Consider the following 13,475-nt stretch of genomic DNA (forward strand, 5'->3'; position numbering starts at 1 on the left):
AGCACAGGCTCTGGACGCTCAGGCTCAGCGGCCATGGCTCACGGGCCTAGCCGCTCTGCAGCATGTGGGATCTTCCTGGACCAGGGCACGAACCCGTGTCCCCTGCATTGGCAGGCGGACTCTCAACCACTGCGCCATCAGGGAAGCCCAGACCTTTTATTTTATTTGTCCCCCCACCCCACTCCTCTTCCTCTTCCTCCCTTCCTCCTTTTAGGCTAAAGACGCCCCTTCCCTTGGTCGTACAGTGAGGCTACAGGGCTGTGGGGAGGGCCCCTTCCTGTCCGCTGGTCCCAGCCCTGCTCCAGCCCCTCAGCTTCCCAGATTCTCATGCAGTTGGTTGTAAATTCTTCCAGGAGCTGTTTTACTGTCTACTTTTCAGGATTTAAAAAAATATCAAAAACTTAAAAACACACAAGTTTAAAAAAGCAAAATGCAGCAGGAGGAAGAAGTGACAGATATTTTTTTGGTAATTATGCTTTTTTTTTAATTTTTAGAATTTGTCCCTTTTTACTGTGGGTGAGCTGTTGATATTTCATCAGGATAACCATTTCTTTGCTGAGTTCAGGTGATGGAGGAAGAGCCACACCCTCAAAACAAAACACACACAAAACAAAACCAGAGAATCATCTTTAACCTAACTTTTTATACAATGTCTCAGTTTCCCGTAACTTTGCACAAAACCTTCTGTGTTGAGTTGAATTGTACCTGCCTTTTGTATTTGGAGAGAGTGTGACTATTGAACTTGAAACCTTTTATTCTGGGCATCTTGGTGGTTTCTGGTGGGATTAATCGGGTGAGAGGGAAGAAGGGAGTTGGGGGGCTCCTTCCTTTCAGAACATGAAGTTTCTCACTGCCTCCTCTCCAGAGGTCTCCCAGGTGCCAGACCTAAAGGTTTTTCCTACAGTGATCCTCTGATTATTTTTACTTCCCCTTGACCCATATGTTTTAACAGGACTTTAACAAACTGCACTTATTAAGAAATGTGTTTGCTCTGTCTTGTTTTGTTTTTGTTTTGTTTCAATTAATGACATGGCACCTCCTAACAGGAAGGAAGCAAGGTTTCAACCCTGATTTAAAAAAAAAATAGAGAAAAGTATAGCATGCTAACACTAATCAAAAGAAAGCTGGGGGCTTCCCTGTTGGCACAGTGGTTGAGAGTCCACCTGCCAATGCATGGGACGCAGGTCCGTGCCCCGGTCCGGGGGGATCCCACATGCTGCGGAGTGGCTGGGCCCGTGAGCCATGGCCGCTGAGCCTGCGCGTCCGGAGCCTGTGCTCCGCAACGGGAGAGACCACAGCAGTGAGAGGCCCGCGTACCGCAAAATAAACAAAAACAAAACAATGTCAAAGTGACGCCAAGTAAGAGTACAAGGTGTTAGCTTTCAAAATCCACGTCTTCATTCAAAATTGAGTCGGGGGAAGGGAGGGACTGAGAAGACCATGTATATATAAAAAAAAAAAAGCTGGAGCAGCCGTAGTAATTTTAGAGGAAGCTGACTTCAGATCAGGGAAAATTATCAGGGATAAAGAGGGCCATTACATAATGATACAGGTGTAACAAAACAGTAATAATCTTTATATTTACCTAACAATGGACCATCCAAATATGTGAGGCAAAAACTTTTAGAACTGCAAGGAGAAATAAATAAATCCACTATTATGATTGGATTCCTTCAACACCCTTTTTTTAATAATGGAAAATCGGTAAGGACACAGCTGACTTCTAGCCCCATCAATCAACTGGATATAATTGATACCTATAGACTACTTCTTCCAACAACAGTAGAATACACATTCTTCTCAATTTTACAAGGAACACTCACCAAGATAAACACAGCAAGCATCTGTGGCCTTAAAACATACCTTAACAAACTTAAAAAAACAGAAACAATAAAATGTATGCTCTCACACCGCAGTGGAACTGAACTAGAAATTAACAACAGACAGATAGCTGAAAAACCGCAAAATACCTGGAGATTAAACAACACACTTCTAAATATCACACAAGTCCAAGAAATCTCAGAAATATTAAAATATCTTAAAATAAATAAAAATACAGCTTATCAAAATTTGTGGGATACAGTGAAAGCAGATCTTAGAAGGAAATTTATAGCATTGAATATACATATTAGTAAAGAAGAGGGCTTCCCTGGTGGTGCAGTGGGTAAGAATTCACCTGCCAATGCAGGGGACACTTGTTCGAGCCCTGGTCCAGGAAGATGCCACAGAGCAACTAAGACCGGGAGCCCGCGAGCCACAACTACTGAGCCCACATGCCACAACTGCTGAGGCCCGTGTACCTAAAGCCTGTGCTCTGCAACAAGAAAAGCCACTGCAATGAGAAGCCCCTGCAACGCAATGAAGAGTAGTCCCCGCTCGCAGCAACTAGAGGAAGCCCACGTGCAGCAACGAAGACCCAACACAGCCAAAAAATAAAAATAAAAATAAATAAGACAGGGGTTGATGCTTCCATGTTACATCCTGGGGCTCCAGTTCTGGAGGCGTCTATTGTCCCCATTTTACATGCCATAAAACTGAGGCCTGGGCTTCCCTGGTGGCGCAGTGATTGAGAGTCCGCCTGCCGATGCAGGGGACACGGGTTCGTGCCCCGGTCTGGGAAGATCCCACATGCCGCGGAGCGGCTGGGCCCGTGAGCCATGGCTGCTGAGCCTGCGCGTCTGGAGCCTGTGCTCCGCAACGGGAGAGACCACAACAGTGAGAGGCCTGCGTACCGCAAAAAAAAAAACAAACCAAAAAAAAACTGAGGCCTGCCCTGGGATCCCAGAGCTTATAAGCAGCTCTTTTTAAATCCCAACTGTATCTCATTTTATTCTACCCTTTACAACTAAATCTTACCTCCTCTGAGTACAAAATGAGTGCATGATTCATGACACCTATTTATACCAAGAAAAAGGACTAGAGCTTGAGCTTGTTAACTCTTGGCTTCTCCTGTGGCTCAGAATGTGGCCTTGTGCACATCACTTAATTCATTCAGGAAATACTGCCTGAGTTCCTGCTGAGTGCTGGACACTTCTAGAAGCGGGGCACACAGCAGTGAACAGGACAGATGGGTCTCAATAGCTTATGTTCTAGTTGAGCAATAGACAACGTTAAACATTTAAAACACAGGTGAGTACTCTAATGAAAAGACAGTATAAAGGGATGGAGAGAGATAGGGTGAGGGATGCAGGGGCAAATCATGCAATGGTCTGAGTAAAACAATAGAATCAGTTAATTGTGATAATTAGTAGTAATTAATAGAACAAATTAAACATACTTTATGCAAGGAAGAAACCCCAATATTTTATGTTTCTTTTTTTCCTCTGATACAACAGTTTAACTTTTTAAAAACTCTCCATTGGATATTTAAAATCTGTGGGCTATGTTAATGTATAGTCTACAGTATATAATCCCGTTGCGGAGCACAGGCTCCGGACATGCAGGCTAAATGGCCATGGCTCACGTGCCCAGCCCCTCCAGGGCATGTGGGATCTTCCCAGAGCGGGGCACGAACCCGTGTCCCCTGCATCGGCAGGCGGACTCTCAACCACTGCGCCACCAGGGAAGCCCCAAGTTAAAGACTTTAAAAGGAGAACATAAATGCAATAGACCTAATGAAAAAGATAATACCTATATTAAATTTGAAAAAGGAAATATTTCTGTCTCATGATATAGTGGGATGTTTTTACTCTGTTTTCTTTGTCAATATTTCTCTGAACTGCCTGTGGCCTTCAAGACATACTTCTTTTCTTGTATGAACAGTAGTGGTAAAACTGACTACATACAAAATTCACTTTGACTTGGAGCTCTGCTCCTATCAAGCCCACGTTATGCTAGTTCCTGGTGTCACCCCAATTTGATGACAGCAAGCCAAATATCTTCTAAACAAAAGCATATGAGCGTGGGATACTTAATGATTTTATCTACTAGCAACAGCAGGTTTTTAGATTTGGATGAATTCATTTCCAGCTCTCTAAAAATGTCTATCCACTTTGTATCTAAAAGGCTTATGTTAGTAAAGCAGCTGTTTGCTGGGTCTTGGATCTATAAATTCATCAGAGGCTATCCATGTCTAAAATGTCCACAATTTTTAAGCACTTCAGTGTTTGAATGTCACTTTAAGTTAACCCCTCTCAGGGAAAATGAGAAAGGTAATTTGAACTTGTGAAGTTGAAGTTAACAGTTTCAGCCAAGAAATTGAGGAAGTTCTATGTAACCAGATCATCAAACAATTCTGGAGAAACAGCATTTAACTTTTGTTTTACTATAATCATTTTCTCCATTCTCATCCTCATTCTCCAAATTAGAGAAGGACATGCTTGTTCCACACTTGGAAAATATAATTTTACAGTAAGACATTTTAACATCTTTTCTATGGCTAGCATCAATAGCAATCTGGTACACATATGTCTAAGGAGGCCATCTCCGTCCATTTCTTTAAAGCTTAAAATCTTACCAAGTGCTTCTGCATGTTTTGAAGAAATCGAGAAATAACCGAAACCTTTCATTATGAAAGCCTCAGTATTCACATAAGCAAATCACATCCCCATTTTTTGCAGTGTTGCAGATGAAATCTTTTAATTTTCTTTTTTTATAAAGATTTTTTGATGTGGACCATTTTTAAAGCCTTTATTGACTTTGTTACAATATTGCTTCTATTTTCCGTTTTGGTTTTTTGGCCACGAGGCATGTGGGATCTTAGCTCCCCGACCAGGGATCAAACCCACGCCACCTGCATTGGAAGGTGAAGTCTTAACCACTGGACCGCCAGGGAAGTCCCTAATATCTTTTTATTTTCTTCGGTGAAAAGTTTAGGGACTGAATGGAATTTACGAAAATTACATCTACATTGTCTGCCAAATGTGCAGATAGATGAACAAAATCTAGTTATTAATTGAACAAGATATCAACACCCTTTCGTTTTATGTTTGTGTGGGTGTGGTTTCATTAAAATCTTCATAGAAATCAAGAAGATGATTTGAAACTCCATTTTTCGAGTACCTAAGAACTAGGGGGAAATTTTTGTTACCATGACTCCACACACCACTTGATAAACTGTAGAAAGCTGATCATGATGGCTGGCAAGATCTGACAAAATAGGCTTTAGACTGTAAGGGACCAACATATCTTGTCAAAATTTCCCCTTTAGCTTGCCCATGGGACGTTTTAGCTGCAAGCTCTGAGTTCGGAAAATTAACTGCACCTGAACTGTACCTAGTTTCACAGAGCAGTCAAAGGAATGATGATGATGTGTGTTTGGTATACCTAAGCCAATTCACCACCACTATTTTTATTGGTGTCTTTGGGGGAGCTGAAAAACCTTGACAAAGTTAAAAGTACTTACCTGTCTTTTCCCAGACTTGTGAGAGTGCCACCGTGTGTACTTTTACATACCTTTCTCCCGAATACTCAATCCTGAATTTTCTCCATATTGTTCAGTATTCTCTGTTTTGGTTATTTATCTCCCTAATCCATGTGTCCTTCCATTTGTCATTAAAAGAACACATTCGGGCTTCCCTGGTGGCGCAGTGGTTGAGAATCTGCCTGCCGATGCAGGGGACGCGGGTTCGTGCCCCGGTCCAGGAGGATCCCGCCTGCCGCGGAGCGGCTGGGCCCGTAAGCCGTGGCCGCTGAGCCTGCGCGTCCGGAGCCTGTGCTCCGCAATGGGAGAGGCCGCGGCAGTGAGAGGCCCACGTACCGCAAAAAAAAAAAAAAAAAAAAAAGAACACATTCACTTAGCTTTTTTTTGGTCGGGTTATGCTGGTGTTGGTATCGTAACCATTCTTTTCATTATCTAAAATCTTAGAAAACATTATCACAGTATTCACAATGTCAGAAGTTAAAACTAGCACTACTTGATACAAAGCATGAGTTAATCCACAGGCACAGGCAAAGACAGTTACGGCTCCTAATTACAATACACTTAAGTTGCGTTACTCAGAGCGATGCAACAATGAATGATTCCTTATTGTGAACTACCAATCATGGTCATCAACATCAGCAGTCAGGGGCAGTATGGAAGGCAAAAAAATCTCTGCTGTATCATTTGACACTAAAATCTGTTGCTTTCAGCAGTTCCTATTTTGGGGGCCACCATATCAGTTTTCTACTTTACCCACAACCTTTGCACCCATTGCAAAAACTGGGACCTTTGCATGTCCTGAGGAGGGGTTTCCCGGGAAGCAGGTGTTTCAGTGCTAAAACCGGGATAGTCCTGGGAAAACCAGGACAGTTGGTCACCCTATAAGTAGTCTTGACTACGTCTTGTCCACCACCTCCCCTTTCCCCTACTTCCTGACCCTGCCAGAGCTGCCCTCACCCCAAGCTCAGCCAGTCACCTTCCCTCTCCTGGCAGTCTGAAATCTGGAAGGGAGACATGCCTAGCCTGGGAGCTGCCACAATATGGAAGGTTCAAGCATTCCCCAAACAGCCCTAGCTGATTATTAGATAATTCTTGTTGTCCAGGGTTTTCTTCAACCCACTCCTTACCCTAGTATTCTGGTTAACTGCCTTTTCTGCTGAAGGTAGCCAGAGTTGGTTTCTTTAGCTTTCAGACAAGAGCGTCTTCACTACTGCAGTAGTATTGCTTTTGCTGATGTCCTTTCTTTATCCTGTTGATCTGTGTCGGATCCTGGGTTCCTTGACACCAAATGGATATTCAGGTGTGGTTTAAAACTAAGATGGCTCTCAGTGATTTCCCGAAAAATGGCAAGGAGGTGGGGCGTTTGTACCTTTGCAATTGCTGAAGAGGGACTCAGCTGTGAGTTGTCAGCAGCCAACAATCCCAGCAGCTAGGGGGATGGGTGCTTTGGCCCTGAAAGGGAGAGAGATGGGTGGTGCACCTCAGTATTCACTATACTTTATCTCTATTCAATATCACATTAAAAACAAATTGTACCACTATAATATTTTCAATTGTTAGTAAGATCAGGTTTGTTTGTCTTTTTAAAGTATATAAATATTTAGGAGTTTTTGCCAGTATATATCTCTAAGAGTTTATTCCACACATAAAGTGAACAATCAGATATAACATTCATTTCACAACTCTTTCATTTTCCCATATTGTGCTAGGGTTTTTTCCTTCACAATTTTTTAGGTGCACAATCTGTATCAGTAATTGTTAATTTGTCTCATAATTACTAATAAGTAGAATTCTATTTTTAAACCTGCAATTATGGTAACTTACCATCAGTCACTCATCCAGTAAGAGTGGATGAATTCAACCTCTGGCATTCTGGTCTCCAAACCCAAGCTATGGGGTAGTGCTTCTCAAATTTTCATGTGAACAAGAATCATCCAGGAATCAGTGAAAATACAGGTTCTGATTCAGGAGGTCTGGGGTGGGACCAGAGAATCTCTTTCAAATAATTGCCATAGGGCTAGTCTGAGGATACCTTAGGAGAAGTGAGGTTCTAAAGCAGGAATTAATAAATTACAGCCCACAGACTAAATCAGCCTGCTGCTTGGTTTTGTTTTGTTTTAATATTATTTATTTACTTGGCTGTGCCAGTTCTTAGTTGTGGCACACGGGATCTTTAGTTGTGGCACGCAGGATCTAGTTCCCTGACCAGGGATCAACCCCGGGCCTCTGGCATTGGGAGCATGGGGTCTTAACCACTGGACCACCAGGGAAATCCCTTTGTTTTTTATGGCTAAGAATAGATTTCATAATTCTATTTTATTTATTTACCTTTTTGGCCGCACTGGCGGCATGTGGGATCTTAGTTCCCTGACCAGAGACTGAACCCATGCCCCCTGCAGTGGAAGTGCAGAGTCTTAACCACTGCACGGCCAGAGAAGCCCAAGATTTCATAATTTTAAGTAGTTAAGATAAAATCAAAAAGAATAAATATTTTGTGATATGTGAAAATTACATGAAACACAAATTTCAGTGTCTGTAAATAAGGTTATTAGAACACAGCCATGCTCATTTGTTTATGTAATGTCTGTGGTTGGTTTTACACTACAAAGGCAGAGTTGAATAGTTGTGACAGACAGTAAGGTCAGGCCTGCAAAGCTGAAAATACTGTCTGGCTCTTCACCAAGCTCTAAAGCACTAAATCTGCTGTTTCAGAGATGATTAACACTTCCTAGGGAGAAAGGGGGATTAGCTGTTGAGTTCCTTCTGGTTCTGGGTTTAACAGATTTGCAAAGTCTGTTAGAAAGAAGAGGAAACAAGGTTTTGAGGAGAAAGGACAGAGAAGGTGAATAAAGAACCAGGAGGTAAAAGTTTCTTGAGATTAAAAGGGCTTTACAGAAGGGTTTGGGTTATACAAGTGCATGCATTTGTTTAAATTCAGCAAGTGTAAACTTATAAAATATTCCGATTTCTTCAGCTTACTTGGAAATGAATGAAAAATTGAGATGGACTGATGAATGGATAGATGGAAAGATAAAAAAACAAATAGGGTAAAATGTTAATGGTGGTATATGAGTGTTCACTCGACAATTCTTCCAACTTTTCTGTATATTTGAAAGTTTTCGTAATACAAAGTTAGAGGGGTAACAGGGGAAGAGAACATGAAGGAGGTTACAAATGGGATGATCTTGGGGTAACTTCTGAGGAACTGACTCTTGTGTAAGACATTTTTACTGACTTCCAATGGAGGACCTCCGCTTCCATTGCTCCTGCACTAAGAGTCCCAGGGAATTTTAAGCATCAACACGCACAGTGACTGCCATGGCAAGGCAACTCACTCAGGTCTTAACAGATTACCCAGGACACTCCCCTCTACCCAGGGCTGGCTTCATGGGCATGCAACCTGTATAGCTGCAGACAGCCCCACACTCAGAATGTCCCACACTTGGTTTAACACTCTGCTGTTTCTGTCTTGAAATTTGTCGTAATTTTTGAACAAGAAGCCCCACGTTTTCATTTTGCCCTAGATCCACAAATTATGTAACTGGTCCTGCCCCAACTCTCTCCTTCCCACCTACCAGACATATCTGAAAACACAGTGCATCTGAAGTCCCACATCAGGATGGCTCCTGATGAAAAAGCCTCTCAGACTATTAAAATATGCCAGTAATAGGTTATACTTAGAGTTTGAAAGCAGACATGGTTTTTAAATAAATTCAGGGGGACGATTTTCACATTAATGCTTCACATGTGTGATAGGACTTTTTTTGAAGATCAGGTTTTTTACACAAATTAAGGTATGTAAAATGCATGGATACTTTCGAATATTCAAATATATAGATATTAAAAATTAAAATAAAATATTAAAATAACAATTGTTTATTTCATTGTAAAATAATTGTTTTAAAGATTTATTTCTTACCCTGTTACTTACTGAGATGTTATTGACACACAATAAACTGCACATATTTAAAGTGTACAGTGTAATAAGTTTCAACATATACATACACACGTATAACCATCACAACCAATATTTGATCATACCCATCACCCCAAAAGGTTACCTGTGCTACTTTGTAACTCTCCCTCCCACACCGGGCAAAACTCCATCCCCCAAACAACCACTGATCTGCTTTCTATATAGAGTTTCATATAAACGGAATCATACAGAATGTACGCTTTTTGGGACTTCCCTGGCCGTCCAGTGGTTAAGACTCATCACTTCCACTGCTGGGGGCAAAGGTTCGATCCCTGGTCAGGGAACTAAGATCCTGCAAGCTGCGCCCTGCGGAGGAAAAAAAAAAAATCTGGCTTCTTTCACTCAGCATAATTAGTTTGAGACATCCATATTGTTGTATGAATAGTTATTCCTTTTTATTGCTGAGTAGCATTCCATTGTATACCATACTTTGTTTATTCATTCATCTATTGATGGACACTGGATTATTTCCTGTTTTGGGCTATAACAAATAAAGCTGCTATAGACATTTGTGTACAGTCTTTGCAGGTGGGTCTATGGTGGTGAAGCAGGTAGCTGCGCCCATTGGCTCCCTGGGGGCAACCATTATCAAGGATATTTCTGGCAATTCCCCAATCTTTTTCTGGCCCAGTTTTTGCTTGTAGGGAGGATAGGCGACTGATACCGACCTACTCCCAACCTTTCTTCAGGGACTCCAGCTCTGGCGCTGCCACTTCTGCATCAATACAACAGCCAGCGTCTCCTCTTAATCAACCTGTTGTCGCTCATAAGAAAGATAGCAGCGCCCTGCAACCAGTTTTTATTAGCGTTAAGGTAGGGCATCCTGGGCGCCACCATTTTGAAGGAGGTGCCAGGCATCTTACATTCTGCTTCTGGGTCCCTACACAGAAGAGGCCATGGCAAGGGGGTACCTTCCAATAAGTGCAAAAGGCACTTGGGCTCTGGCTTGATGGGGTTGGGAAAGAGGCCCTGGGTGGACAAAGGTTTTGGAAAGGGCAGGGCAAGGGGAAAGAAGCCGCAGTAAGGGGGAGTGCAGCTCCAATGGCGCTTCCAACCTGACCCATAGTCACTATGTGAGACAGTGTTTATTGTTGGTTTAAGTCAGTAAATTTTGGGGGTAGTTTGTTTTTCGGCAATAGAGAGTACACCTTCCTTGCTGGTCTCCAACATTCCAGGCACACTGCCTATTTTAGGGTCTTTGCATTTGCTGTTCCCTCTGCCCGGAATAGTTTTTTTGTTTTTGGACACGTGCATTATTAGGTCCCTCATTTCTTTCAGGTCTCTATGCAGAGGTCACTTTGGAGGCCTTTCTTAGCTACTGTATCTAAAATTTCACTCCCCTCCTGTAATAGGGGAGGCACAGGCACGACCTATAGCAGTTCCGCTCAGCCACTGGTCAGCACCGCAGTGGGCCTCTCCCCCTCCCCCTCCTCTGTATAAAAGGAGACCGAATTTGGACTGAGGGAAGATGGTATTTTGAGACTCTAGTCTGCCATCTTCTTGGTCTGCTAGCTTTCCAATTAAAGTCGTTATTCCTTGCCAGAACAATTCATCTCCTGATTTACTGGCCTGTCCTGCAGTAAGCAGAGTGAGCGTGGGCTCTGTAACACTCCTACTATTTAATTAATTTATTTAGTTAGTTAGTTTTTGGGTTTTCTGGCTGCGCCACATGACATGTGGGATCTTAGTTCCCTGACCAGGGATCAAACCTGCGCCCCCTGCAGTGGAAGTGCGGAATCTTAACCACTGGACCACCAGGGAAGTCCCGACGCCCCTACTATTTTATATACCCTTTCCCTATTTACTTTTTGCTCATTGACAATTATCAGTTTCCCTTTCTGTTTGATGTATCCCCAATGCCAAGAACAGGGCCTGGTTCACGGTAAGCACTTAGAATGCACTTGTGGGTAAAGGATGCACTTCTATTTAGAGTTCAAGAACTCCCAACAAGCACATCCAGAATCTGTGGCTCACTCAGATCTCTGCTCCAGCACTAGCCTTCCTGACTCCTTCCTACTTTTCAAATCTATTTCCCTGGTGAGGTGGGTAGGTTCTAAGATGGCCTGCAATGACTTCTACCTCCTGGAAGTCTGGAAAGAGGAATCCCCCTTGTGTAATTTCTCCCCCTTGAATGTGGCTGGGAACTGTGACTTGCATCTAACCAACAGAATACAGCAAACGTGACAGGATGTCACTTGCATGATAATATTACATAAGAGTGTAACTTCTGTATTGGTAGCAGACTCCTTATTTGAAGCAAGCTGCTGTGTTGTGAGCTGGACTTTGGAGATGCCCATGTGACAAGGTACTGAGGATAGCCTCTGGCCCACAGCCAGCATGAAATGGCGGCCCTCAGTCCAACAATTCACAAGGAATTGAATTCTGCCAACAACCATGTGATCTTGGAAGCAGCTCCTTCTCTTGCTGAGGATCAGATGAAACCACTGTTCTTGGCAACACCATGACTGTAGCCTTGTGAGACTCGAACCAGAGGACCCAGCTAAGCTGTGTCTGGACTGACAGAAACTGTGAGATAACAAATGTGGGTCGGCTTAAGCTACTAAATTTGTGATAATTTGTTAGGTAGCACTAGGTAACTAACACACTTAGGTTACCAAAGCTAGAGACCAGTGTTAACAGATGTCATAATTTTTTCTCATTACTATCTGTTCTGTGAGGAGGATGCTTTGTTTCAGGGCTAATGATTAGGTGTGTGATCCATACCACAGCTCCACCCTTGTCTGACCATCAGAATTACTGAGGATGCTTGAACCCTCTGCCAGAGCTAATCAAACAGAATCTCTGGGGCCAATATGTTTTTAAAAAAAATTCTCTGCAAAGTGTCTTGCTCAAGATATTTATTAACTACAAAGGCAGAAATGGCAGATTTAGAGTGGGGAAATCTGACATTGAGCACCTTGACCAAATGATCAAGGTTGACATCACCAATAAGATTTATCACCATCACGTACCCTCTGATATGATGCACTGAAGATGCATCACTTCTGTAATATTACTGCATAACCCAGTTAATCAAACCCCAATTGAGGGATATTCTACAAAATAACTGGCCAGTATTGTTCAAAAGTGTCTAAGTCATGAAAGACAAGAAAAGACTGGGGAGCTATCATAGTCTGGAGGAGACGAAAGAGAAATAACAGGTAAATGCAATGTGGGATCTGGACTGGATCTTGGGCTAGATGAAGACATCAGTGGGAAGGGCTATAGTTTAATTACCAGTATTATATCAATGTTAATTTCTTGGTTTTGATAATTATATTATGGTTATATTAGATGTTAACATTAGGGGAAGCTGTGTGAAGAATATTTGGGAACTGTTTTGCAACTTTTTTATAAGTCAAAAATTATTTCAAAATAAAATTAAAAAATCTCTACTTGAGGGGTTCTCAAAGTATTGCCTTTTGCTCTTTAGATCTACACATTTTCTTTTACTCTGGTGATATCCCAAGGACTGAGCCAGGGGAGAGGCAATAGACCAGGCCAGAGTGCCATCTTGTCAGAAAATAAAAACATTTGCAAGGCCATGTATTTCAAAACACTCTTCCCCCCTTTATTTTGTTTCTCAAATTACAAAAGTAATATATGTTTGTTAACAAGTAAAACAATACAAAGATATATAAATTTAAAAACTACTTACATTTCCATTCCCCACCAGGGTAACCAATGTTAATATCTTGTTTTATATCTGTCCCTCCACACTTTTCTCTTTGTTCATATAAACACACACATGCATAAATACACATATACGTGTTTTAATTAAAAAAATAGATTCATATACATTATTCTGAAATTTTCTCTTTTCACTTAACAATATACCACAAATATCTCCACAAATTAGTAGAATTCTAGCTTCCCCCTCAAATTTCTTAATCACATATTTGACATATCATACTTGGTTCAGTTATTTACATAATTTTTCTTTGGGGCTTTCATTTTCCTTCTCTTGACTACCCCATTATGCACCTGCATCACCCACCTTCCCCGAACCCAATGTATACTCTTCTATATTTTTCTCCATGCATATAAAATCTTACACAAACATATATGATACATGTTTATCACTCATAAGCACCTAGAAGCATTTTGTAACTGATTTACAAAAACAGAGTCATTTTA

This window comes from Stenella coeruleoalba, assembly GCF_951394435.1.
Source record: "Stenella coeruleoalba genome assembly, chromosome: 20".
Classification (NCBI taxonomy): Eukaryota; Metazoa; Chordata; class Mammalia; order Artiodactyla; family Delphinidae; genus Stenella; species Stenella coeruleoalba.